This window comes from Rhinolophus sinicus, chromosome 13 (assembly GCF_057876585.1).
Source record: "Rhinolophus sinicus isolate RSI-liver-muscle chromosome 13, RSI-T2T, whole genome shotgun sequence".
NCBI classification, from domain to species: Eukaryota; Metazoa; Chordata; class Mammalia; order Chiroptera; family Rhinolophidae; genus Rhinolophus; species Rhinolophus sinicus.
Window position 1 is genome coordinate 43,044,326 of NC_142513.1, and position 26,656 is coordinate 43,070,981.

Sequence of the window (26,656 nt, forward strand, 5' to 3'; positions counted from 1 at the left end):
GTTAGTTACTCCACAAGAACATCAATGTTTCTGAGTTGAAAGTGATTCAACACTTTCAACTTTAGAACAAGCTTTAGAAAACAAGCTTTAGAAAAGCATTAACCTATTTATTTAACTTATGTTGTCTCTTTTTCATACATGAATGATGTATGATAAACTCTATATGTAAAAATGTTTTTAAAAGTTCATTAATTATTACATTAAAATTCTGAAGGATAAGAAATAATTGTATCAAATTTAATTGGTAAATATTTTTCCTTCAGTGGCACAAAAGATTATAATGCTTCTAATAATTGATGACCTTTTATAGTCAGTACAATAAGGTGCATATATATTCTTCTTTGTAAAGTTGAAATTATATTTCTTATAATCTGCTTTTTTTCTTTATGCTGAATAAGTACTTTTTGAATTGAATCAAATTAACAGCAGGTGTTAAAACAACAGCAAAGATGTTTCTGGCTAAATTCACTCACCAGAACGTTTGGCCCTCCAGGACACTTCATTCTCTGATCCCCCACTTTCTCTACTTTGAGTAGCTGGAAATTCTTCTCAGATGGTGCAAGTCAGAGGAAAACTGACAAAAAAAAAAAAAAAAAAAAAAAAAAAAAAAAAAAAAAAATAGATGCCTGATACAATCCCATTATTTGTTAGTCCTTAAAAAGGTGTCCCAGAGAATGAATATTCACCCAGCTATATGCTTTCCATTTGTGAAATGATCCTAGGTCTCTGATTTCCTTCCACCTACTTCCCAGACTGAACAAGCCCCTGCTCCCCATGGCTTTGCTTTTGACTGAGGGCTCAGAGCTGCTCCTTTGGGGAAGGGCTATGGACATGTTTGCACTCAGAGCTTCTGAACTTGCTGGAAGAAACCGCACACCACAGGTGGGGGCTAATCCCAGGGAGTTCATTCCCAACTCCAAGTACCTTTGTTGCCTGAGGCACCTTAGGAAAATAAATGAATCTGAGGTCAATGGCTTTGGGATGTCATTTCCTTTCTGAGATTTTTTTTGGAAAGCAAAGCATGGCAGTAAGCTCAGTGGGTATGAACTGTAGTCTAGGCTTCAATTTGCCTGCACTTTTCTTTTATGGGCTTTATGATTTAGAGTGCACAACATAATTTCTCAGCACCTCTGTTTCCCCACTTGGAGCTGGGGAAATAATGCCTCTTTTTCAGGCTAAGATTGAAGATTACCACTAAGTGAGGTCTTGCGTGCAATGCACCAACCACAGTTCTCTGTATAGAGAGCCTCCACAAGTAATGCCTGCTGTTCCTCACTGGAGGAAGAAAACAAGGAAGCTGAGAATAGCAAAGGATTATGCATTTTTAGAACCTGAAAACACCTGAATAGACAATCTAGTCCAAATCCTTGTTCTACAAACAAGAAAAGTAAAATTCTGACCCAGGCGGTGACTTTCATAGAACTAGTGGAAGAGTTTGGTGGCAAAGCTGGGTTGAACACGTCCCCCCCGTCCTTAGGTCCAAAGCTTCCTCAATATGCTTTGTAGATATTTCCTACAAGGACTGGAGCAACCACAAACAGACTTTGACTAGCTGAGGTTTTGGTTTTTGGTTTTTTGATTTTTCTTCTTTTAGTATCACTGCCTGAAGGAGTGTGGCTCAATCTATTAATATTTCTGATGTGGGCCACTTTGGCCAAAGACAGTTAAAATAGAATGCTTAACATAGGGAATAGAGTCAATGGAATTGTAATAGATATATACAATGCCAGAGGGGCAATAGATTGGAGGAGGGAGATTATCACTTTGTGAGGGGTGAAATGTCTAACTATTGCATTGTTTTGTACACCTGAAACTCATTAAAAAATAAATTAATAAAATAAAATGCTTAAGCTGTCTTTCCCTTTTAAATTACAATTTTAAATATAAAGCTTAGGTAAAGATGAGCATTAAAATTAAAAGGCCAAAAGAAAGAATACCAAAGAATTAGTAGATGAACATTTTGTCATTAATAGGAAAATTATTCTTCGTTCTATTTTATAACTGGAGAGATGAATAACGCTTTCTGTTAGTGTCATGCTTTTCAAGTTGCATAAAAACCTGGTTTTGCATGAGAGGTTCTGGTGAAGCAGTTGTTGTCAGTGTCTGTGCCTAATTCTACAGCACATTGTGTCCCAAACTTTCAAGGTTTCCTCTGGAATCGAATCTGGATACACAGAGTGTCCTCAGGTTGACAAGAAGTCTGGCTATGAATTATTAAATCCCCACCGTCCCAGACAGGGACACCTCTCCTCCCCATACCTTACCCCAGGCCACCCTAGCACAGGCTGAATTATTTTGATCTCAGACAAGGGAGAGAGAACATTTCAAACGCTTCATCATTTTTCTCCCACCCCATAATTTTTATCATATCTGAATAATGCTTATCTTTTACATTTTTTTCATCAACTTATTTTTATTATTTACATACCAACTTCATCTCATTCCTAAGTAATATCAGGACAAACACGGATTCATCATGCTAATTAGATATTTCCCTAAGATACAGGAAAGTAAAATAAGTAAGGAAGAAAATAATAAATGTCTATCTGAGATAGAGGAAGTGTTAAAAAAAAGTAGTTATGCTGCATCTCAGTTGTGTGCTGGGGCTTACAGGGGTCTGTCTATACATGTGTTAACACTCATGGAACTACACCAAAAGAAGAAAACATGGAAAAAACCCAGTTTTTCCCTAAAATTGTTGTAGGAGTTAAAGAAAGTTACCTGGCCTTATTTCATATAACATTTAGAAGGATTACTAATATGGAAACTACACATCAAAAGGTAACAAGGACGATTGTGTGTTGCAGAGTCATTGTGACAGCCAAGCCATCCCAGGTTCTCAGTGTAGCTGCCAGGGTCACAGGACCTCCTAGACCTTCTGCTGCAGCAGTTCATGAAGAAGTCCTCAGTGGACTGTGAGTGCATTCCTGCTGTCCTCTCCCTGTGCCACTCTGATGTTTCATTACAAAGACTTTGGCTTGAGGTCCTTGTTTCAGAAACCCACAAACAAAAACTTGGTAGGATTCAGCACAAAGTAAGACCCTTCCTCAATGTAATGTGAAACTGTGCTTTGTTTTCTTTTAGCTACAAAACCAGAGTCACATATCTGATGGGCTCCTGAATACACAGGAGGCTGGATTTAGAAGAATGAAAGGAGAATGGCTTACCAGTGTAGGAGAGGCCCAGGCACCTTCATCCAATGGTTATATTTGCAGGAGAAGAGGTTGTATCTGTGTTGTTCTTGTTTTCGCATTTTCTTAGGGAGCCTCTGGTCTATACTCACTTCCCAAGACATCCACTTGTCCCTTACAGCATATACTGTTTCCCAGGGCACTCACTCTACCCACTAAAGAAGTCTCTGGAGTCTCCAGGAGTTACCTGGAGTCTCTGCCTGGAGGTATTTTCTGAGTCACAAAGTAAGCCAGAAACCAACACAGACAGGAACTGTGTGGATAAAGATCATTGTTAAAGGAGTTCTACCCCATTTCCTACAGTTCCCCAGAGGGAGTGAGCTGCATTGCCCACAGTTCTTTGCCTACAGTGCTTGATAGCAGACCTTCTCTTCCTCACTCCCCCTGAGCCACCAGGGTTTCCTGGGGTTACCTCCCAAATAAACTCCTTGCACTTGAATCCTGGCCTCAGGGTGTGCTTCTGGGGGAACCCAGCCCAAATTAGAGCTATGCACACCTATATGCACATACATATACACACACGCACACACACACACATTTACACACATGCACACTCTCCTGCACACAATCTGCTTGCACTCTCATGTCTGAATGCCATTCTCCTGGCACTCACCATAAAAAGGGTGTCACAAGTGTTGTGATCCACCCCTCAAAACTTGTCTGTCTAGGACATGGCATCTTTTCTCCCTGCTTACATGGAATAGTGCAGATGGCAACTGCAAAAATAGATCTTTGTGGTTAGAAAAAGCCTAAGTGTGGGTATCCATAAACATTATATTTAAATGGGTCTGGTTTTCCTTCTGATACACCTGACCTTTTGCTTTAAATGTAATGTTAACCAGCTTTGAATCCAGAATGTTTGTGTCTTGCAGACTCTATCCACAGCCCCTGTAGCAGCTGATGGGGAACCTTCCTTACTCCAAGCCTGGTGAAACGTGGGAGACTCAGATAAAAGACACAAGATGGAAGGGAGCCCAGGGGAATCCCCAGGTCTTCTACAACCTTTTTATCTAATCTGCTCCAAGGTGGCTTCCCATCAAAGAAGAACAACAGGTTGCAGACCACACCCCCGATAGGCTCTCTTTTGAACTCTGATAGCAGAATGGCTATTCTTAATCAGAAGCATTACCAGGAATCATTGCCTTATACTACCGCGTGTACTTGCCTGCTGCATCATCAGCTACATCAGGATTCAAAGAAGCTGCCATGTATCGCATTGGCTTTTCCCTATCTGAAGCTGCTGAGCATTTATTGAGGGACTACCAAGTACCAGGCAATGAGGGGCTGATTCCAATAATCCTCCCAAGAGCTCTCTGGGGCTCTGCCAGGATGATCCAACTTATGGATCAGAAAACTTAGGCTTAAAAAGATGAAGTAACTTAGCCAAAGCCAACAGGATGTGCCTGGTGGAGACCAAATTTGAACCCAAGTCTTTCTAAGTCTAGACATTCCAATTTAAACATAATTCCAGCTGCTCCTTGAAATGCAGTCTTATCCCCTCTCCCTATCTGACTTAATGGCCATGTGGGATGTACAGTCTCTAAAAGGTATCATGCCTCTCAAAAGTGGATACATGTGTGCTACAGAGTGTGTGAAGCTGCCGTTATAGACAAGACAGATTTTCTGGAAAAGTCACACTTACTTGATATTTGAAATGTCATTTTCACATTAAAGCAAGTAGACTCTGGCTGCTGATCCTGGGACTCAAGACTTTCATCTACATATTTAGCTTTTTTTCAGTGCACATCTTACTACCAGGTGGTTCAACCTCTATTTTCTATTCACTGAGCACTTCTTACCTTCATGTTTCTCTCCTTACCCCAACTCTAATTTTGCAAAGTACCCACATGGTCCCACAGCCATGACTATCAGTTGGTTATTTGGAAACACACACTGTGGCAAGTTCATGGAGTGGATCTGCACCCTCTGCGTCGGCTGCTGTCGCTCCACCACATTCAGGGCACATTGCTAGCCACAGAGACTCCAGCACTTAACAAAGTGGGCATGATCTCAGACACATGGGCCCAACGATGGAGACTGAACAAAAGTGACATTTGTGAATATGTAATTGCACATTGTAAGGGAGGCACAAATGAAAAGTTTGCACCAAGGAACTGAAACTCGGAAACGGATTTTTCTGGGTGGACCTGGAAGGCTTCTTAGAGGGAATAACATTGAATAAGACCCTAAAGGCTTGGTTGGTGAAGACTGGGACATGTGACTGTCACCGTGGCTGACTATTCCAATCACAGGGAGAACATGTACAACATACTCCTGCCCAGGCCGCACCTGAGACTGATGCTAGCAGAATCACTGGGATGAGCTTGCGCATCCCCATTTTCAGTTTCCCCAGGTGACCTCAGTGTTTATCCAAGTTTGAGAAACTGTGGGCTGAAACAGAGACAGGTGCAGGGGCCTGAGGCCCCCAAGGCTAGTATGCCTGCAGGACATGCGTGAGGGGAGTAGAGAGGGGATCAAATGAGCACAGCTAATCCAGGAAGTATCCAGCCTGGAGATACGGGTGGGACAAGAGTGACAGCGATGGTAGAGCTGGGCGGGGGGAGTCAACAATATGGGGATATAGGAGGTGATATGAACTTAGAAGCTGACATGGATTTGGTGAGGAATTGATGGCAGGATTGGTCAATCAGACCAATTACTCTGCTAGTTCTCAGCATGAGTAATAGGTGTGATTTGTGTTCTGTTTGCTAATTGATTTAGTGTCATCCGTGATGAAAACCAAGAGGGCCATCAGTAGGAAGCACACCTGAAGTAGCAATAAATAGCACTGCTCATGTTTGGCCAGCTCTCCACAGGACCGACCAGGCAGCGGGAACAGACTTGCCTGTAATGATCTCCAATGTGGAAAGAAAAAGAACTTTCACATCCTGACTCTAAAATTCTCTCTTCGCCCTATGAGTCAGAACATAAACTTTAATTCAGACATTGGCAGTACTGTCAACAGCTCATATGTCATTAACAGAGTGCCGCTGAGGTTCCCTGTGCCAGGGAGCAAGCTGCTTCTGCTACCTTCCCTGGAGGTCAGAGTCTCCTTTGTTCGTGGAAATCTCAAAGGCAAGGGCTTTCTCAACTCTGGGAAAAGAATCTGAAACGTAGAACTCTGCCTCTGCTTCTGTGCTCTGTTCCATGGTGGAAAAGTCCAGGCCAGGTCTTTCACTCTCTCCCCCTCTCTCTGTGACACAGATGTCTCTCTGCACACCAAGTGAAATGTGCAACTATGGCACTTGAAGCCCACGTCTGGATCTCACGTGATCTCCACTGACAGCTGGGGTCTCAGTGGGCCAAGTTGGGAGAACCCAGAGTATTTGCCTTGATCAGTATGCATTTAGGTGCTAACAATAAATAAAAATGCATGCAGGAAAATTAACTCCCCTCCTCCTGCAGCAATAGTCTTTCCTAACCTAGCTCTCCTTGTAAACTTGTCTGCTGACTCCTCTCTCAGAGCGGCTTGAGTTAGAATTCATGGGGATGGTGAAAGCTCCTGTGAAGAGCACAGCCTTTTTAACTGCAGGCAGAGCTGAGCTCCAAAGCCTGATTTCTCTCTTCCTCACTTCTTTTAGGTGTGAGTCTACCTCATACGGAAATTCAAATGAAACATCCGATTCCCAAGACATTAAAATAAAACTCAGTACAAGATGTTAATGAATTGACTTGCTACACACAAAATCATCTTTGTAAACTAAGACAAGACCTAGCGTGTTCTAACTCATTACTGGGTGATGGGATGGGAAGCACGAAGTGCTATTGATATTTGAAATGCATACTGTGCATACTAGCCGAAGAAATCACCCAACCAGAACTACTGTAAGAGTGTTTAAATAGAATATGGTACAACTATTGTAAAACGATGCTGAAGAAAACCAGAAGCATTTCTAGGGTTTTGAAAAGTCTCATTTGAAACAGCCTAGGTTTGGTGTTATATAGTTTATGAGCCTGAAAATGAAATTACAGAACATAAAATAGAAAAACCCTAATCAATATCATATAACCAGGAAGCTTGGCAATGTGAAGTACTTCTCATGTGCTACATTTGAGGCCCCAGATACCAGAACATGGCATATGGAAAGGAAGTCAGGGTTCATATTACACCCATGTTACCTTGTCCAAGTGTAACATTTCTTCCATCAGCTCGATTGTGAGGCCTAACGTCAAGACGTGGATTGACTTCAGCTGCTGCTCCTTCTCATTCATATTTTTATTAATGACAGGTAGACTCAGTGTGAAATGATCAGTTCTTTTATCATTTGGAGCTTGTAAATGCTTCTTGATCACAATTAAACATGAGTAGTTAATTATTAAGAGATACTATGTTCTCTGAAGCCAAAGGAGAAAATTCTCCCTTTCCTTCATCAGAAGACAAAACTTGAACCTCTACATACCTGTCCCTGTCCAGCCTCCAAGGGCTCGGGATAGCTTTTTTAAGTTGGGATATTGGTGAAAAGACATGGCAGCAAATTCTATCTGTTCTAGTTCCTAGGTGTGTGACCTTAGATGAGTCATTCCTTAAACCTCATTTTTTTTCAACTTATAATGGTGATAAGTCTCTACTCAAATATTATCCACTTGGAGATACCTGACTTAGCCACCACATCAATGGCCGCATGCCTCCCTTAAAAAAAACCAAAAAACTCTTTAACCTGTTTCATTTTTAATCACCAACACTTTACTGTATTTCTTTCTTTTTTAAAAATTAAAGTTTATTTGGTTGACAATTGTTAATAAAGTTACATAGGTTTCAGGTGTACAATTCTGTACTACATCATCTATATATCCCATTGTGTGTTCACCACTCAGAGTCAGTTCTCCTTCCATTGCCATATATTTGATCCCTTTTACCCTCGTCTATTACCCCACCCACCCCCCTTTCATTCTGGTAACCACTAAAATATTGTCTGTGTCTATGAGTTTTTGGATAAAGATGTGGTATATATACATAGTGGAATACTATTCTGCCATAAGAAAAGACAAAATAATGCCATTTGCAACAACATGGATGGATCTTGAGATTATTATACTAAGCAAAATAAGTCAGACAGAAAAAGTAGAGAACCATAGGATTTCACTGATATGTGGTATATAAAACTGAAAACAACAAAGGAACAAGTCAAACAAATGAAGAAAGTTTACTGTATATCTATTTGTAGATTTGTTAACAATAGAAGATAAACCCCTTCAGTGTTGCATTCCCGCATTCCCTGGAACAAGGCCAGTCTTGTAAAGGCCAGTTTAATGGATGAATAATAATTAATAATAATAATAATAATAAGTCAATCAATAGCCACATTTAGAGGAAAGAAAGAGGCTAAGATAAAGGCAGGGAATGGCAACATGTATGGTACAGAAAAGGAATAAAATCTTGCAATAGAGAAGTGAAAAGTTTGCTCAGAGAGTTAGGAGGTAAGCTAATGAAAGGTTTTATCATGGGATCTAAATGAAGGGAGACTGAAGGACAGCAATACGTGGCAGAGTCAAGAGACCTCTGACTTAAGAAGCCTTATTCCAGCCCTCAGACATCCATTTGAGAAAAAAATAGAAATATGTGTGTGTGTGTGTGTGTGTGTGTGTGTGTGTGTGTGTGTGTGTGTGTGTGTTTGTGTGTGTCTGCCCCCAGGTCTTGGCAAGAGCTCCTAAAACCCTTGTAAATTCCTAAGTGATAAGAGCACTAAGAGCATCTTTTGTACTAATATTTGGTCTTTGACCCCAATTCCTGATACAGAGCTCTTAAATCCCTTATAATTTCCTGGGTGACACTAGAAGTATCTCTTGTTCTAGTGAAGCAAATCTTAGTGGGCTCCTGGATGGGGGCCAGTCATCAGGAAGACCAAGGAATGATTAGAAGCTTGGAACTTTCAGCCACACCTCCCATCCTCTAGGAAGGGGAGAAGGGCTGGAAGTGGAGCTAATCATCCATCATGCCTATGTGATGAGGCCTCCATAAATATCACCAAAGTACGGGGTTCAGGGAGCTTCTGGTTTGGTGCACATATCCACATGAAGGGAAGATGACATATCCCAACTCCATGGAGCCAGAACTTTCTGCACTCAAGATCCTTTCAAACCTTGCCTTATGTACCTCTTCATCTAGCTGTATCCTTCATTGTATCTTTTATAACAAACCAGTAAACATAGTAAGTGTTTCCCTGAGTTCTATGAGCCATTCTAGAAAATAATCGAACCTGAAGAGGGAGTCGTGGGAACCCAAAGTTATAGCCTGTTGGTGAGAAACACAGGTGACAACCTGGACCTGTTATTGGCATCTGAAGTGGGAGCAGTCTTGTGGGACTGAGCCTTGACCTGTGGGGTCTGTACTAACTCTGTTTAGTACCAGAACTGAATTGAATTGTATGACATCCAGCTGATGTTGCAGAATTCCTGTTGTGGAAAAAATACCTACACATCTCGTCATAGAAGTGGTGATTATGTAAAGGAAGACAGAAGAGTGCTTTTTTACCAGACACTATTCAGCATCAGTGGGTATGGTTGAATGTCCATTATATGTAAAATTAAGTACTGTGGGGAACACAGAATGAATTCACTGTTTATCATCTAGGTGGGGAGTAGAGTGGACACTCTGATGCCCCTCTCAGTCCACCTGCCCTGCAGTCCACAATTACCAGCACACTGACCACTTCCTATAATAAATACCATCTGTTTTCTCTGCCTGAAGGTTTTCCCTGACTTGTTCCTTCACAGACACATACAATTTGGCAGTTCAGGGGAGCCAGTACTCCCAGGAACAACAGGGTCAGCTCTCATGGCAGATGTGAGTCACTGGGTCAGGGCTCAAGGCTCCCTGTCCTCCAGTGGGCAACTCTGAGATGGGTCTATGCAGCTCCTCAGAGGTTCCTGAGTGAGACTGAGCCCCAGGTGCCCATGAAGTAACTTGCTTGCTAATACTCACATCATAGGGTTTTCCCTCTGTTCTGTCTCATTCTCCTCATTCCCTACCCCTGCTCACTGGGATCACCTTCAGGTAGGCCACCTGCCCCCAAATCCTTGTCTCAGGGCCTGCTGTTAAGGGAGACCTAAATTTAAGAACATACACAGTAATTGATAATCTAGAATATGTGACATTAAATCATAGAATTAATGTTGCCCAAAATAAAAATTTAATATTTCTGGGGAAGATGAGGTTATTCTGGCCCATGTTCATCAAAAGAGAAAAGTTTCTATGGCAAGACCTTAAAGGGTTGGTAGGATTTTCATAATAGAAAAGATAGAGGAGGATGAGAGAGAGTAGGGAAATCTCAGGAAGGAGAGAAGATGAGGAAAACTGAACTTAGGGAAAAGAAACTTGATATTGTGATGATGAAAAACGTTGACATATAAAATAGATTAAAATTCTGGAAATATTGGTTGAAGTCAGGTTGTGAAGCATCTCAGAACTTAGTTAACTAAGATTTAGGAAGTTGAATCCATAGGAAATTGAGAGCCATTAACAGTTTTTGAATGGTGTTTTGACACGATAACAGAAGAGATTTAGTGTTTGATTGGGAAGGAAGGAGCCCAGTAGACAAGAGACTAAAGAATCAGACCATAAAAGCCTGCATTGGGGAAGGCGGAGGGGAGTCTGGGAACAGACAAGAGGGATAAATGTGAAGGAATGTGGTAGAGACTGCAATGTACCATCCAGATCTCCCATTATGGAAGATCTTGTGGCTCCAGGTGCTGGGAGGGCTGTCGCTTCAGAATGGCTCAGAGAACCTCCTCACCGAAGGACACCTGCTTTTCCAGTGGTCCATGTGCAGTGACCAGTCAATCTGGGAGTGTAACGGACTGGCCATTTCAGCCCAACTTGGATCAGCTCTGTAGGGTCATTCTAAATTCAGGGATGCCCATTCCATTGGCCAAGGCTGACATTGGATGTCCTTAAAGCTTAACTTCTCTCTCTGCCTCTTCCTGCTTCCTTTCCTACTTCCACAGGTGTTGATCCCAAGAGCTATTTTTAATAATAAACCCCTTACATGCGAAACTCCACCTCAAATTCTGCCTCCTGTGAACCTAACCCGCAACAGAAAGAATATAGAGGTGTAGGGGGGCAGGGATAAAGCCCAGGTGATCACTTGCATTTGGAAGACAAAGAAGAAAGGAGTTGATTTCCAGGATAACTGTAAGACTTTCTAAATGAATGGTCCCGTCAACCAAATCCAGCCATAAAGTTTAGGAAGCTGATTTTAGGGGATTTGATATTTTATTACAGACTTGTTGAGTTTAGCTCTAAAAATCTAAAGAATCTATATGATTCGGTATCCCCTAACATAGACACAATTGGTTTTATCTCACTTTTTGCAAGAATTCTGTCCCCATGGTCACAGATTGGGTCAGACTGGATTCCCAGCCTTATCCTGGTGATCTGAACCAATCAGAATCCTTCACTGGATTTCCTAACTGGAGAGAAAAAGTCATTGTTTCCTCTGGTCCTGATACTGCTGAAGTCCCAATTTTCTAGGGGCCATGTCACTTGTCACCAGGGCAAGCCATTGTGGACGAGTGAGAATAAAGAACATACAGAGAAATCGTAGGGGAAGCCCAGATGAGTGGGTCTTGCTGTGTCTGTCTGACTTTCAAGCCATCCTTGTCATTGTCCATAGTGGGTGGAACTCTAAGGTGACACCCAAGATTCCTACCATCTGGTGTGCAAGCTCTGTATGAACCCCCTGCCCCCTAGTGTAGTGGGACTTGTGAATATAATGGGATGTTACTTATGTGGTTAGGTTATATTATAGGGTAAGGGTGATGGGATGGTCACACCTGCGATTATGTTATGTTATATAAGACTCCAACGTAGCAGATTGTAGAGTCTTGTGTTAGCCTTGAAAAAACAAACTGCCATGCTATGGAGAGGGACACCCAAGTGAAGGTAACCACTAGTTGATGAGGATGGTCCCAGCACACAGCCATCAAGAAAATGTGGACCTCAGTCCTACAAGCACATGGAACTAGGTTTAACCAATGACCTGAATGAGACTGGAAGAGGAACTGGAGCTCCAGATGAGAACATAGGCTTGGCTGACACCTTGATTTCAGCCTAATGGGGCCCTGAGCACCCAGACTCCTAATCCAGGGACATGTGAGTTAATACAAATACATTTCCCTAAGCCACTAAGGTTTGTGGTAATTTGTTGCACAACAATAGAAAACTAAAACACTCTCACTCCCAATTCCATAAGTGGGAAATTCTACTTTCTCTCTTACATTTATACAAGTTGATTTTCTTCATTTTTCAATCATAGAAAAAATTTGGGAGATGAACTGGTATGTAGAAAACTAAGCAACCTAATAAAGAAAGGAATTATAAACTCCAGTAAAACAAAATATTCAAGGTACTTTTTATTATTGTTCAAAAACATTTGATGATTCCCTCTGGAAGAGGATAATAAAATACTTAGTATAAGATAGGCTTAATATATAGAATATTTGGGCTGAAACAAATGAAAATAACCTTGAGATTTCAAGCCGTAAAACAATGTGAATCTGTGCTAATTGAGTGCAGATGGGGACATCATTCATTATTTATTGAACATGGATGGTGACAGACATTGTGCTGGAGTGCAGAGGCACTGATGGGCATGCTAAATTTCTATCTTGCTCTGTTTATGAACTGAGACCCTATTGTCACTGTGCTACTGCCCGGTGTTAAAAAGAAACAGAATTCTGGATTCAAAGATTGTTTGAATTGGAACAGACTTTAGAGGTAAGAGAGTCCAACCCCACATTCCACTGATAAGAAAATGAGAGTTGGACAGGTACAACAACAGAACTCAGATCTTCCAGTGGGGACCTGGGTCAATATTCTTTCCCTGCAGTATACTGGGCCTCTCACTAGACAGGTGGCATATGTGTCTCGGAGATGGGCCTTGTGCTTCAACAGCTGTTTTAGTTATGTTTTATTGTACTAAGTTTTAATTTGATTAAACAAAAACCCAATACAGAAGAAAACATAGGCAGTAAACTCTTTAACATTAGTCTTAGTAGTATTTTCTTGGCTATGTCTCCTTAGGCAAGGGCAACATAAGCAAAAATAAACAAATGGGACTATATCAAACTAAAAAGTTTCTGCATGGCGAAGGAAACCATCAACAAAATGAAAAGAACATACTGAGTGGGAGAAGATAGTCACAGATGCTATATCCAATAAGGGGTTAATATCCAAAATATATAAGGAACTCATACAATGCAACATCAAAAAAACAATCTGATTAAAAAATGTGCAGAGGACCTGAAGATATGTCCAAAGAAGACATACAAATGATCAACAGATATGAAAAGATGCTCAACACCACTAATTATCAGGGAAATGCAAATCAAAACAATGAGATACTACCTCACACCTGTCAGAATGTCCATCATCAAAGAGGCATCAGACAACATGTGTTAGAGAGGATGTTGAGAAAAGGGAACCCTTATATACTGTTGGTGGAATTGTAAATTGGTGCAGCCACTATGGAAAACTGTATGGAGATTCCTCAAAAAATTAAAAATAGAACTGCCATATGAGCCATTGATTCCACTTCTGGGTATTTATCCAAAGGGGGGGAAAACACACTAATTCTAAAACATATATGCACCCCTATGTTCGTTGCAGCATTATTTACAATAGCCAAGATATAGAAGCAGCCTAGGTGTCCATCGGTAGACAAATGGATAAAGACGATGTGTTACATGTACCATATACAATAGAATATTATTCAGTCATTAAAGGAATAAAATCTTGCCATTTGTAGTAGCAGAGATGAACCTAGAGGGTATTATACTAAGTGAAATACGTCAGACAGAGAAAGGCAAATAGCATACAATCTCACTTATATATATAGATGGAATCTAAAAAAAAAAAGAAAAAACAAATGAATAAACAAAACAAAATGATAAGAAACCCATAGATACAGAGAACAAACCAATGATTGCCAGAGGGGAGGAGGATGGGGACGTAGATGAAAAAGGTGAAGGGAAATAAGAGATACATACGTCTAGTTATAACATAAATAAGCCATGAGGATGTAGTGTACAGTACAGGAAATATGAGTATGTCAATAATATTATATTAATTTTACATGGTGGCAGATGGTTACTAAACTTGTGGTGATCACATCATAAAGGCATATAAATTTTTAATAACTGTGCTGTATACCAGAAATTAATATAATATTGTATGCCATATATACTTTAATAAAATAAAATAAAAAAGAGGAAAAGCCCCAGTACAAAATATGAGAAGATGAGAGTCATAAACTACCTTGGGGAACTATTAGGAGAGAAAAGTATGGCAATTGTAAAATTCTTTATGGTACCCTAGAATCCTGAGATGAAGGAAGGTGGGGCCAGTAGGGTCTTCTTCTGACCCATCACTTCCCTTTTGGACATTGTTCAAGAAGGAAGGAACTATTGGAACATCTTTATGGTGGCTTTCTACCACGACCATACTCTAGAACCGCTTGTGGATTTATTTTAAAATATGATTATTATTCAATGAGTCATGATAGAGCCTTGATAATCAGGTCTTTGATTACCTCCTTATAAAAACACCTCTAATTTTGCCAAAGGGATTGAGCATGAGTTTAATCCGCTGTTTGAATCCAGCTGTCAATTTGCCGGAAGTACAGAGGAATGCATTGAATGCATCACCGGGGTGCAGTCCGCAAAACCCAGAGTGTGGACACTCTACAGATCAAACAGCCTGGTTCTTCAATGGATAAACTGAAAGGAAAAGAAAGATATGGGGAAGGAACTTATACATTAAGAGACTTAAACAACATTTCAAATTTAAAATAGTGTAATAAAGTAATTACTATCTAAGGAGGGTGCTGTGGACATTTGGTGGGAAAGAGGGGGCTGAGACTGAGCATGGAGGGCTCTGGCAAAGTTTTATTTCTTCACCTGAGTAACAGTTACAAGAGTGTTCCCTCAGCTCACTAAGTTGTATATTTTTGTGTAATTTTCTGTATTTGTGTTTTATTTCACAATGACAAGGTAAAAAAGAAAAAAATCACTCCTAGGGTGATTTTGATTTAGCTGTAATTTTGACTTGCTGTATACCAGTCATGATAGGAAGAATCCTCACATCTCCAAGAGTTAATATAAATAGGATTTGGGGAAGTTTATTATTCTCCTTTTATGATTTAAGAAATTGAAACTCAGAAAAGGTTTGCTGCTGATTTGTAATGTAGGTAAATATTCTTGAAAATTTGTTCAGGGTAAAACTTTTTCTTTGGTTTCACAGAACACTAGAATGGAGGGACCAGGAGGCACCTTAAAGGAAATCTACCATAAACACCCCTCCACTACTTTTCTTTTCTTTTTTTCTGACCATGGGCATCATACCTCCAAGTCACAGGGAGACAATTGAAACAAGTGTTCTTTAAAAAAAAAAAAAGAAAACAACAACAAAAAAACAGCCATCAAAAAGACAACACAAAAGAACAAGACAAACAACTGAAAGAACAAAAACTCATTGACATAGACAATAGTTTAGGGGTTACCAGGGGGTAAGGCGTGAGGGGCTCTAGAAGAGGGTAAATGGGGTTTAATATATGGTGATGGAAAGAGAACTGACTCTGGGTGGTGAACACACGATGTGATATGTAGATAATGTATTACAGAATTGTACACCTGAAATCTATGTAACTTTACAAACAATTGTCGCCCCAATAAACTTTAATTTAAAGAGAAAATAAAAGACAACACATTAAGAAACAAGTAAACACCACAGCACCCCCTCCCCTGCCTCATTTTTCAATGAATGCACTCAAGTCCAGAGAGAAAGAACTCAGCACACAGCTAGAGGACGTAAACCCAGTTTTCTGACTTTCCTCTCAGTGCTTAGGAAAGAGAATTACCGTTTCCTGACAGCAATGTGTCTCACCCTTTACCTATATTAACCCATTTAATCCTCTGCAATTTTATAGATGAATAATAATTGGAGATCAGGAGGTGGAAGAATTTTAAGTCATGTCTTGAAAGTGACAGAGCTGGAATTTGATCCATGTTGGAATTTCCGGGACAAAGCACAGGATTTTCAAACGTATTCCAAGAGGGCTTGTCCTGCCAATGACAACTGAGAAAACCATCTCGACAAATGTGTTGCACTATACTGTGCTGGTTGTTATTCTCTCTGGCCCTCCCCACTGCCCCCAAATTCCTGTCTACCCTTCTCTGCTGTGCCCTGTGCCAAGGGCCTGACACCCCTAGGGTTTCTTTATCCACTGGCTGCTGCATGAACTCAGTCAACAAGAGGCCCTATCAAGAGACCAGAGGATGGGAAGAGAGAGAGGATGGGGTATTTCTCCCCCACACCCCGCCATCTCCTTGCTTTCATACAATGAGTGTAACAATAGCTGAGTACTTTCTTACTGCAGTTTCCTCCACCAATCTAGCTCGCACAGGCTCCAGCAAGCCCCACACCCTCTCCTTGCCCTTAAGGCCATGGGTAGTACTGATTTACCCTGCTGCTTGTTTTTTGGATGGTTCAACTTTCCTTCTTTTCTCCCTGAACTCTGCACACACTTTGGTAAAGAGCCACAAAATTAAATTCTCTGCAATTAGAACTTTTTGAGTAAAAATAGCTTCCTACCAAGACCCAGACTAACACAGCGACTGACCATACATGAGCATGAATCTTAGTCTGTCTTCAGAACATGCTGGTAATCTCTGTGATCCCACTGTGCAGAGCACATGGTCCTTGAAACTCTGGAGGTCCTGCCATGCTGGGAGCTTGATCGTGCTGAACTCCAGTGCCTAGGTCTGGCCTCCTCAAGTGTTCCCCATAATTATATGCTGGCCACCAGGGGTGCTGTCACCCCCTTCAGGCTCTACAAGAGAGTGGACAACAGGTCCCTACTACTCCTGAAACCCTGGATAACATTCTTTTCTCAGTCTCAATTTGCACACTTAATTGTAGCCCTGCATTCACACCTTCTCTTGAATCAGGAAAGTTCAAGGACTTGGGCTATCTCCTTGACCTGGAGAAGAGGGGCAAATACAGAAAGAACACTACACAAAAGTATCTGGATAACGGGCTTACAAAGCACGATAAAGCCCAGGCAACCTAAAGTGTACGTCATTACTTCCTTTGTAACCTCTACGGAACCAGACACTGTTCTCACTCTCTTGGAAACAGGTAATGAAGAAGAGCAATAGCTGAATAACTGCAAATCTGCCATGTGGCAGGACAATATGGGAATCTCCCAGCTGCTTGATGGAAAGAAACCCAGGAGAATTCACGGGTAAGCCAAAATATTGCCTTTCCTGTCTTCAAGAACAGATCAATTCAAGATTTGATGTCAGGATCATTTAGAGGCACCAACTGAAATCTTACTTAATTCCCTTTTTTGTTTTTTGCAGTAGTTTATTTAATGTTCTCTGAAGTAGAAAAAATAAGAAATGAATGAAAATTCAAAATTAGATATCCACTTTTTAAAGGTACACAATGGATAAAAGTTTCTTCTTTTAGTTCTAGGGAAGGCAAAGAACAATTGAATTATAATAAAAACCTTTCTTAAATAGCATCAGAAAGGAATTTGACAGAACATACCTATTAGGCTGAAATTACTGAGAAATGTAATAAGATGCGAATAAAGCAATGGGTATAGTAAGCATTGCAATTGCAAGCATACACATCTGAAGACCTTGTCATCCCATGTTGTATGTAGGCTAGACCAGCATAATTATGAGACTTAGTCTCCGAAGCTAAAGAAAAAGCACTGTTTAAAAATAAGGTTTTTTTTAAGTAACATAATGATCAGATAGGAGTCATATTGTTTTCAATGCCTGAAATATTATATTACTGTGCTTAGTTTTACTTGTTCTTCTAAAGACACATATATATGTACTTTTATAACGTCTAAAGAGTATCTCGAGAGGACAGATAACAAACTCACAAGGAGAATTAATAGGCAAAGAAGTTCCACATTGAATTTTCTTGTCCTGCTCTTATCCCCTTGCATGGGGCAGTTCCTGTCTCTGCCTTCATGGAGAGCATAGGGAGCAGCAGCCGGGCACGTCATTGCTCTTCCTGCCTGGCATCTAGCAGTACGAAAAAACATGGGAATTTTTAAATGTGATTTATTCCAGTTTTTCAGGGTATGGATGAAAATTAACTTTAGAAGACGTAGTCATGTGACTTTGAATAAGTGACTAAATCCTCTGAGAATTCATGTTCTTCATCTTTGGCTCTAATGACTTTTATGAATCTGCCTTTCAAAGAAAACAGAGCACAGTGGCTAAAGTTCAAAGGCTTTGAAGTCAGATAGGCTGGTTTAAACCCCAAAGCCAATCCTTGAGTGCTGTGTGATGTTGGGTAAATTGCAGAAACTTTCTGTGCCTCAGTCTCTTTACCTTTTAAACAAAGATAAATGCATAATGATGATTGAGACAGTGCATGTAAAGACTTAGCACAGAGCCTAGCATTTAATAGGAGCACAATAAGTGAGTTTTTTTGCTTCCTTTCATTGTTGTAACAATAACATTTTCCATTACAATGGGTTGTTGACTGCCACGTGAATTATTACTCATGGACAAGATGTGAGAAAAGCCATGAAAACCACAGATTCTCATTGTTATGTAGGCATCTTGCTCCTGGCAGTGCAAAATTCATGGCATCCCCACCTGAATGGCCCAGGGTCTGAAATTATGCCCCCAGAGGTCCTTCAGTCAGAATAGTCCCCTTTAGCAACTTTAAAACTCTGAATGTTTGACCAGTTAAATAAAACCCCAGTGGGCACCATCAGCAACCTTAAAAAGCTAACTTGATTCTCTAGCCAAGACTCAGAGGGGTGGAGCCAAATCAGAATTATTAAGATATAAGAAAGAATGTGTGGACGGAAAGCTGCAATTACAGCAGTGGAAGACACAAGATATAGAAGCCCTTTGAGAGAGTGCATGTGAGTCCGTCAGGTATGACCCCCCTCAGACATCTTCCTACTGCTGTCACCAAGAAAGCTTTGGGGCAGAGCCCACTCAACCCTCCCGCTGAAAAGATGGGAGGTGGGAAGTCTCTGGTCGTTTGACATGCGGCTGTTGAGGGATAAATGGACAACATTATCCGTTAGGTCAGCTGCGGGCATGGTCAAAGCAGCCAGGAGCCAAAAATACCCCTCTGCCAAGTCAGACCTCTCCTCGCATGATAGAAACTGGGGACCCTGGCGTTTCCCAGAAAAGGCAGCAGACCCTGGTGCGATAAACAGCTCAGGGTACAGCCGCTCGCGCCCGATCTGAACTGGGGGTGCCTGCTCATCTGCTACCTCACTCAGCCAATCCCCACCCCAAAAATCGCATATATGCCTCCCTCACTCTGCCCTGGGCACAACTTCACCGCCCCGTCTGCGGACCAGTGAACCTCGCCCGAGGGCGCAGAATAAAGCACTCACTTTCCTCAATCCGTTTGACTCTCAGTCTCATTATCTTGCTGCAAGCCTTACATAATCTAGTACATACAAGCTTCTCATGACCTTGGTAATGAGAAGCTACCTGAGGGCCCACCCTGAACATGACAACCTGACCATGGGATGCCCTTGAGACAGGTGGCAAGACAGGTGGCCCTAGGGATAACAAACCTTGATGGTATCCCCTCTGCTTTTGTTTGTTTGCTTGTTTGTTTGTCCCAACTTCATTAAGATAAAATTGACATAACATTGTGTAAGTTTAAGGTGTTCAACGTGTTGATTTGATACACTTATACGTTACAAAATTTGTTTCAACCAAGTAGTGGCACTATTAATAGAAAGGATACTTATATCTTGAAATGAATTGCTTTGGCATATTTCCCCCAGGCCCTGAAGAAGGGCTCAAAGAATCACACAGGTGAGGGGATGGCAGGAATCCTGGCTCTCCTGGTGACAGCTGTGCTTGGGGTCCATCCTGTGGGTGACAGCCAGCTTCCCCCAACTTCAATAAACTCCTGACCAGATTGAAGCCATTTATAAAAACCTGATCTGTGATTTGTTGCTTCTGTTGTCTTCAGATTGCAGTCTATGACATGTTTCCAGTGAACTTTAGTGGGTTTATTTGGTGCAGATAAGCAATGCCTCCTTAGAAAAACCGAACAAAAAACTGGAATAAAAGCAAATGGCAGGATATTTAATAACATGACAGGGGAAAGCCTGCAGTGAGTTTCTATTCAACATTAAAGTACAGACTGACTAATACTTAGCATTCATGTCCAAATAAGGCAAAAATAGTCATCAGCGCCCCATGGATTATCAACCAGTGGGTTGTTTATAATGCATGCAGGTTTTGACAGGTTTGATTTCTGGACCAATGAGTTAACTTTTTTGTAAAGATCCTTTACTCTGTGTTAAATAATAATAATTAATAATAATAATCCACTTTTATAAGGCAGATTTCAACTCTTGTGGCAAAACTGGCAATCTCAAGGTCAAGTAGCCATGCTTGAAGCATTTCTCCCAATATCCATATTTTTGGGCACTGCTGTAGTATCTCATCAGCTCTCCATAACCTTCCAAATTTAGGCCAAATCCCCTCCTTCGGGGGCAGTCCATAGAATTCTGATTCAACACCTTCGTCCAGCCCATTTCTTAACCCTCTCTAACCAGACACTTTCCTTAAAGTCACCCTCAATGCTCTGAGTCCCTGTCCACCTTTGTCAGTTTGGTGACAATGGTACAGAAATGCTTGCAGCTCCCACAAGAATGTGGGTCACAACTCCTCTCTTCTCTAACCTTTTTTGGTAACCAAAGGTATTTTGATATGAAGAGAAAACCACCTTAATAACCAATGTGGCTCTTAATCATGTCCTGTACTTTCTACTGGTGCTGTGGTATTTAGCATCTCTTGCTCCTGGCACTTAAATCCACTGAAGGGAGCGCCAAGCCTGCAGTGTTCAGGGCACAGTGCTAGAGACACCCCTAGGCGTTACTGACTTGTCCCCACATGCCCAGCACTCTGCCAGACTGGAAGATGTGTTTCCATGCTGACCTATTCTCTGGTAAAATCAGGAATGACATGTTTTTCCCTACACTGAACATTAAAAGGCTCCAAGAGAGACCCACATGGAAGTACTTGCTTTTCTTTCCCTGTTCAATAAATGAAAAGCTGAGGCTGAGAAAAGGAAGGTGTGGAGAACAGAATCCTTAACTGAGGAAGTCTCCCAGACTGGATCAACAGGAGGAGGTGAAACGAAAATAAAACATGTAAGAACAATGGTGAGGATGTGGACTCCTGCCTGGTGAAGAGCGTGTGGCAGTGACATTGGTGTATACAGTACACAGCTGGTTGAACAGAGCAGTGAGGCCTATGCATGTGTGTCACTGAGGCAAGCTTTAGCACAACAGAGTTTTGTCCTTGTGGGGGAGGTATCCACCTAGGTGGGTAAAGAGTGGACAGTTACTGAGTTCTTCATTTAGTATCAGATACTGTACCAATGTCATTCTGATAAACATCTTTCTTTGATGTAATTATCCTTGTGTGTGGAGGGAAAACAGAAAGCTTTGGTTCACCTCTGTTCCCATGTCAGTGAGACAAAATCATGTTCGATTTTGGTTTTCAAAGCTTGCACTGTTTCTTTCATGCCCGTGTGTCTCAAATTGTTCAGGTGTCAGAGAACCTGGTAGGTGTGCTCTTTTTTTGTGCTGTGTTGATCACTTGGAAATACTGATAGGTCAAATTTACAATGGCTAGATATACATAACTATTCCAATATATATCCAAGGCATGATTTATTTAGTGAATTCCTACTTATAAACATTTAGCCAATTTCTAATTTTTTCCCTCAGTGATGCCATATATATCAATACACGCACATCTTTATACATTATGTTCTTTGGACAAATTCCTGAATGTGGGATTGCAAGTTTATGGGATCATAGATACACTTGGGCTTTTTTGCACCTGTTGCCCATTGCCCTCTGGAGCTGGAGTACTGATGTGCAATGCCCACCCACACCTACCCCCCAGCAGGCACAGTGATGTTTTAAACTTTTATTATGCTCAGAAGACTCAGAGGGTGACTAGCAGAAAGCTGGAGGCTATTGAGATAAGGGCGTTAGTCGACCACTGTGGAGCCCAGAGATGAATACCAACTTCAGCAATGCCCTATCTTGACTTGGACTCTATCCTGCCCACATAGCCCACGGTGGCTCCTATATCTGCTGTGCTCAGATTTGGCCCCAGGCTGACCACTCACTCCCACAGGTCATTTGGTGGCTGCCTATTAATGAATATCCAATGGAAGCTCCCCCACTGGGAGCTCCCTGGTCAGTTCACACTGTATACCTGGCATAGGAAGCTGAACTGGCGCACACCCTGCCTTCTATTCCTCCATTAAGTGGACACCATGAGAAAAACTACCTGTGTGGGCAACTGCATGGGGTGCTGGATCCACAGTTGCAGACAGGACTTAGTCCCTGGCTTTGAGGTACTTGCACTTCAGCTGGAGAGATGACATTAGAGAACAACCAGAATGCTACATGAGTGGAGACAGAGTAGAGGTGCACCTTCTCATCCAGATAAATGGGGAAGTATTGGGTCCTCCTGGGGATCACAGAAAACCTTCAGAAAGGTGAGTTTTCTCTTTTATCTGAAAGAGAAACATTTTTAATTATAAAAGGAATACTGTCATGCAGGGGACCTTGCTCGCTGCGCCATGTGTCGTGCGGGGAGTCATGCGGGGTCTCAGCTCCCGCTCCCCTCACAAGAACGCAGGACATGGCTAGGCCAAAAAGGAACACTCACGGAGCCATAGGTAAGGGAGTCATACCACTATATTCTCGCTGGCGGCACTATAGTCTCACTGGAGGCTGGAGCCACACTGTCTGCAACCTGCCATCCTAACTGCAATCTGCGCTTGCAAGCCCAGCCACCATCCTCTTGCTATCCCCCATTTTTCTGCTAGCGTAGCCACGACAGTTATATTAGTGGCCAATGGCTCACTGGTTACAGCTGACGGCCAACTAGGCACAGCTGATGGCCATCCAATCACAGTTGATGGCCATTTACTACCTGAGCCAGCACCTTTCTATGTGAGGCCGAGAGCCTGGAAACTGCTTTCTGGGGCTCTGTCCCCACAAATACACAGTTACACAAACTCTAAACCATATAGAAACCTAAAGCAACCTTAGAAACCCATTGCAACCTCGTTTCCCAGAATAATTACTATTATGTTTTAGAGTTTAAAATTTTATATTTAAAGGATATATGTGTATGTATATTCAGAATGAGGTTGTTCTTTACAGACTTTTCACTAAACTGGTTTTCCCACTCAACAATATGGCATGAACATCTTTTCATGCCAATAGATTTCTGGCCTCTTTTAAAAATTATTTTAATGGCTGTAGAGTAGTCTACATTACAGGTAGTCCATGAAATATCTAAGCTATCACCCATGCTTTTATTTCAGATCAATATTATATTATGGGTTATATGGCCAGACTCCCCTTCTGGCCTATCAGATAGCTCACCTTGAGCTGTTATTTTGGGCACAGGTTCTTTTATCAACTCTAAGTGTCTCTAAATGAAAATCTAACATAGATTGTTGGATTCAGGAATATATTGTCTCCTTGACATGCAAACTTGACATGTAAACACCAGGCAATCTCAAGTTATCAATAGCCCTACTAGTGCTATAGGTGAGGACAACAAAACCAGAGATACGTTTTCCTGAAGAATGTTCTAGACTTCTAATTATTGGCCAAGTGGGAGCAGCCTCTCTGGGAGTTAACTACTGCTGACCTCTAATGTCAGCGTGAGGTACTGCACCAAAAAGCCCTGCAAACTAGGAACTAGTTCTATAATCTGTGGTTGACCCAATTGCAGTTGTGAATTCCCCAGGTCTTTGAAAGGGTGCTAACTATTCTCATGATTAGAGGGGCTTAATAGAGTGAGTCTTCTTCAAATTGTACCATTGGTTTTTTGGGAGCTGGAACAAATGATGACCATTTTCATAGATCCATAATGTTGTACATCGGATAAAGATACACAGCATTGAAATGTTCACATTAACCCACCCATTAGTTACATATCAGGGGTCATATTCATCCTATAGCTTTAAAGAGTCCACTGTTTTCTAGCACATTACCAACTGCAGTCCAGAAATGCCTGTGACCGTTCATTGCGTGTCCAATTAATTTTCCATTCTGATGGGGAGTTTGGAAGAGGGCTTTAGACCCCCAATAAATGCCAAACTGACATTTGAGTCAGGCATCCTTTGCGTCATATCCCCAGGTTCAAAATCCCAAGAAAACCTCGTTCCAATCAGGCAGCTTCTCTCTCTTTGGAAGGAAGTCAGCAAAAAGGAGTTTATGGATGCCAAATGACTTCTGGTGATTATCTGAACTTGGATGGAGCCAAAGTAGCTGCAAAGTCCTCATCTGGCTATTTTTGGAAGAAAAAAACCCACCCAAATGCTCCTCTTTTGGTTGTGTTTATTTTCCATCAAGGATGGTGTGGGTGATTTGCCAGGATGCAATCTGCACATGACTAAAGACGTTAGGCAAATAGAAATAGGCAAACCTTGGAACCACATCATACTCAGTGGCAGGGGTGCACAGGAACCAAAGAAAGATGGAGAAGCAAGACCAAGGCCATCACGAATGTGCAGCCAAGGGAAACTGCTTAGGTGGGGAAAAGAAGGCATAACTATGGTGCATTTTCATAAAATGTGATCACATTTTAGTGATGTGAGAACTCTAAGTTTTCTGCTCTAAAACTTCAGGGTGAGACTACCTGAACTGGTATTTTGAGTTTCTGTATTTTTTATCATTAGCAGAGGGAAAAGTGGATGGATTTCACTACTTCAGCAGTATGTGCCACATTTGGATTCCAGAAAGATGAGGTTCTGGTCTTTAATACGCACCACTTTATGGGGTTGAATAAGGTGCTGAGATCTTTTTCTTCAATTTCAATGAGTTCGCTTAACCCATTAGCACCCTTTCCTCCCCTGGGAAAACGAGAGCATGGCTGTGATGTGACCAAATAATTAGGTCCGATGTTTGAAAACAAACAAGACAAATCCTTCATGACTTATGGCTGCCTTTTTTTCTATGTATTTCTAAATGCTATATATGTGTGCTGGAATATATATTCACTATAGAAAATTTAGGGAATATATAAAAATATAAAAAAATAATTAAACCACTCAGTTCTACTACACAACAATGATAACATACAATATTTTGATGTCTATTCTTACAGTTCTTTTAACAATTATTTATTTATTTTCACATCTTTATTTCTTTATCTAGATCTATATCTACACAGTTGGGAATCAAATAGTCTGTAGTGGTTTTGTAAAGCAGACTTTTTTTTAATTAAAGTTTATTGGGGTGACAATTGCTAGTAAAGTTACATTTATTTTGTTTAAAAATGGTAAAGATGTTTATTACATAGCCTTACAAAATAAGAATGCACAATATTCCATCATAAATCTACCATAATTTTCCTGTCATTTAAATTGTTTTCATTGTTTTATTACTGAAAATAATGCTGTGACAAACATCCAATAAGATTTCCTTTGTTTACTTATTTGTTTTTCAATTTACTAATAAATCAGAATCAATGAGTACCAACGATTGAAGGGCTGCCTGATTGCTTTAGGCAATGGATGAAGATGTTTAGGTTCAAAGACAGGGAGTGACTTTCCTGAGAAGACAGAACGAATCAACAATTGTTTACAAAAAAACAATTTCAAACATGATCGTATAAGATAATAAGGAAATGAGAAAGAAGCTTCCCCCACGCTCCCGTTTGCCTGGTCTTGGACAGTGTCCTGCCTCCCCATTGATTCTGAAGTTGAGAAGTGCAGGTTCTACCTGAGGTTGTGATGAGGTCCAGATTGGAAGGCAGGAGCCCACATTACAGTTGGAGGCCTTTCCACAATTCATGCCATCCTCATAACACGCCAGGGAGGCTGCTGTGAATTGATTTTGCCAGATAAGGAATCAGAGAACTAGTGGTTTTTCCAGGAGCAGACGAGAGATGGAATCTAGTTTGCAAGATTTAATGGAGCAGCTTTGGACTCAGCATCTTTGGGACGAGGGGAGGGGTGAGCAGGAGTGTAGAAGAGGCAGATGAGTGTAGGAGGGCAAGAAGAGTGGAGGAGGGGGAGAAGGTATAAAGAGAAGGAGCTAGTGGGGGATGGGGGGGAGAGTGGAGTAGGGAGAAGGAGTAGAGGAGGGGGACAGGAATGGCCAGAGGTAGAAAATGAGCTGTAATGTAATCTGGACAACAGTTTTGGCCAACTCTCATGGTGGCCCCAGGATGGCAAAATTGCCTGAGTCTTTATACTCCTGCATTAAAGAGGAGTCACTGGATATGGGTGGCTTTGGAAGGGGTGTGACCTAGACACTCTCTGCCACCGAGACTTCCCTGAAGGGGTCAACAGCTGGGCAACAACCCCTCGAGGGAGGGAGTTCTGGGCACACACCACAACATTGGGGACCAAGCAAAGCTTCTAAGTGAGGAAGAACTGGGACTTAAAGCCTGAGTCAGGTCATCTA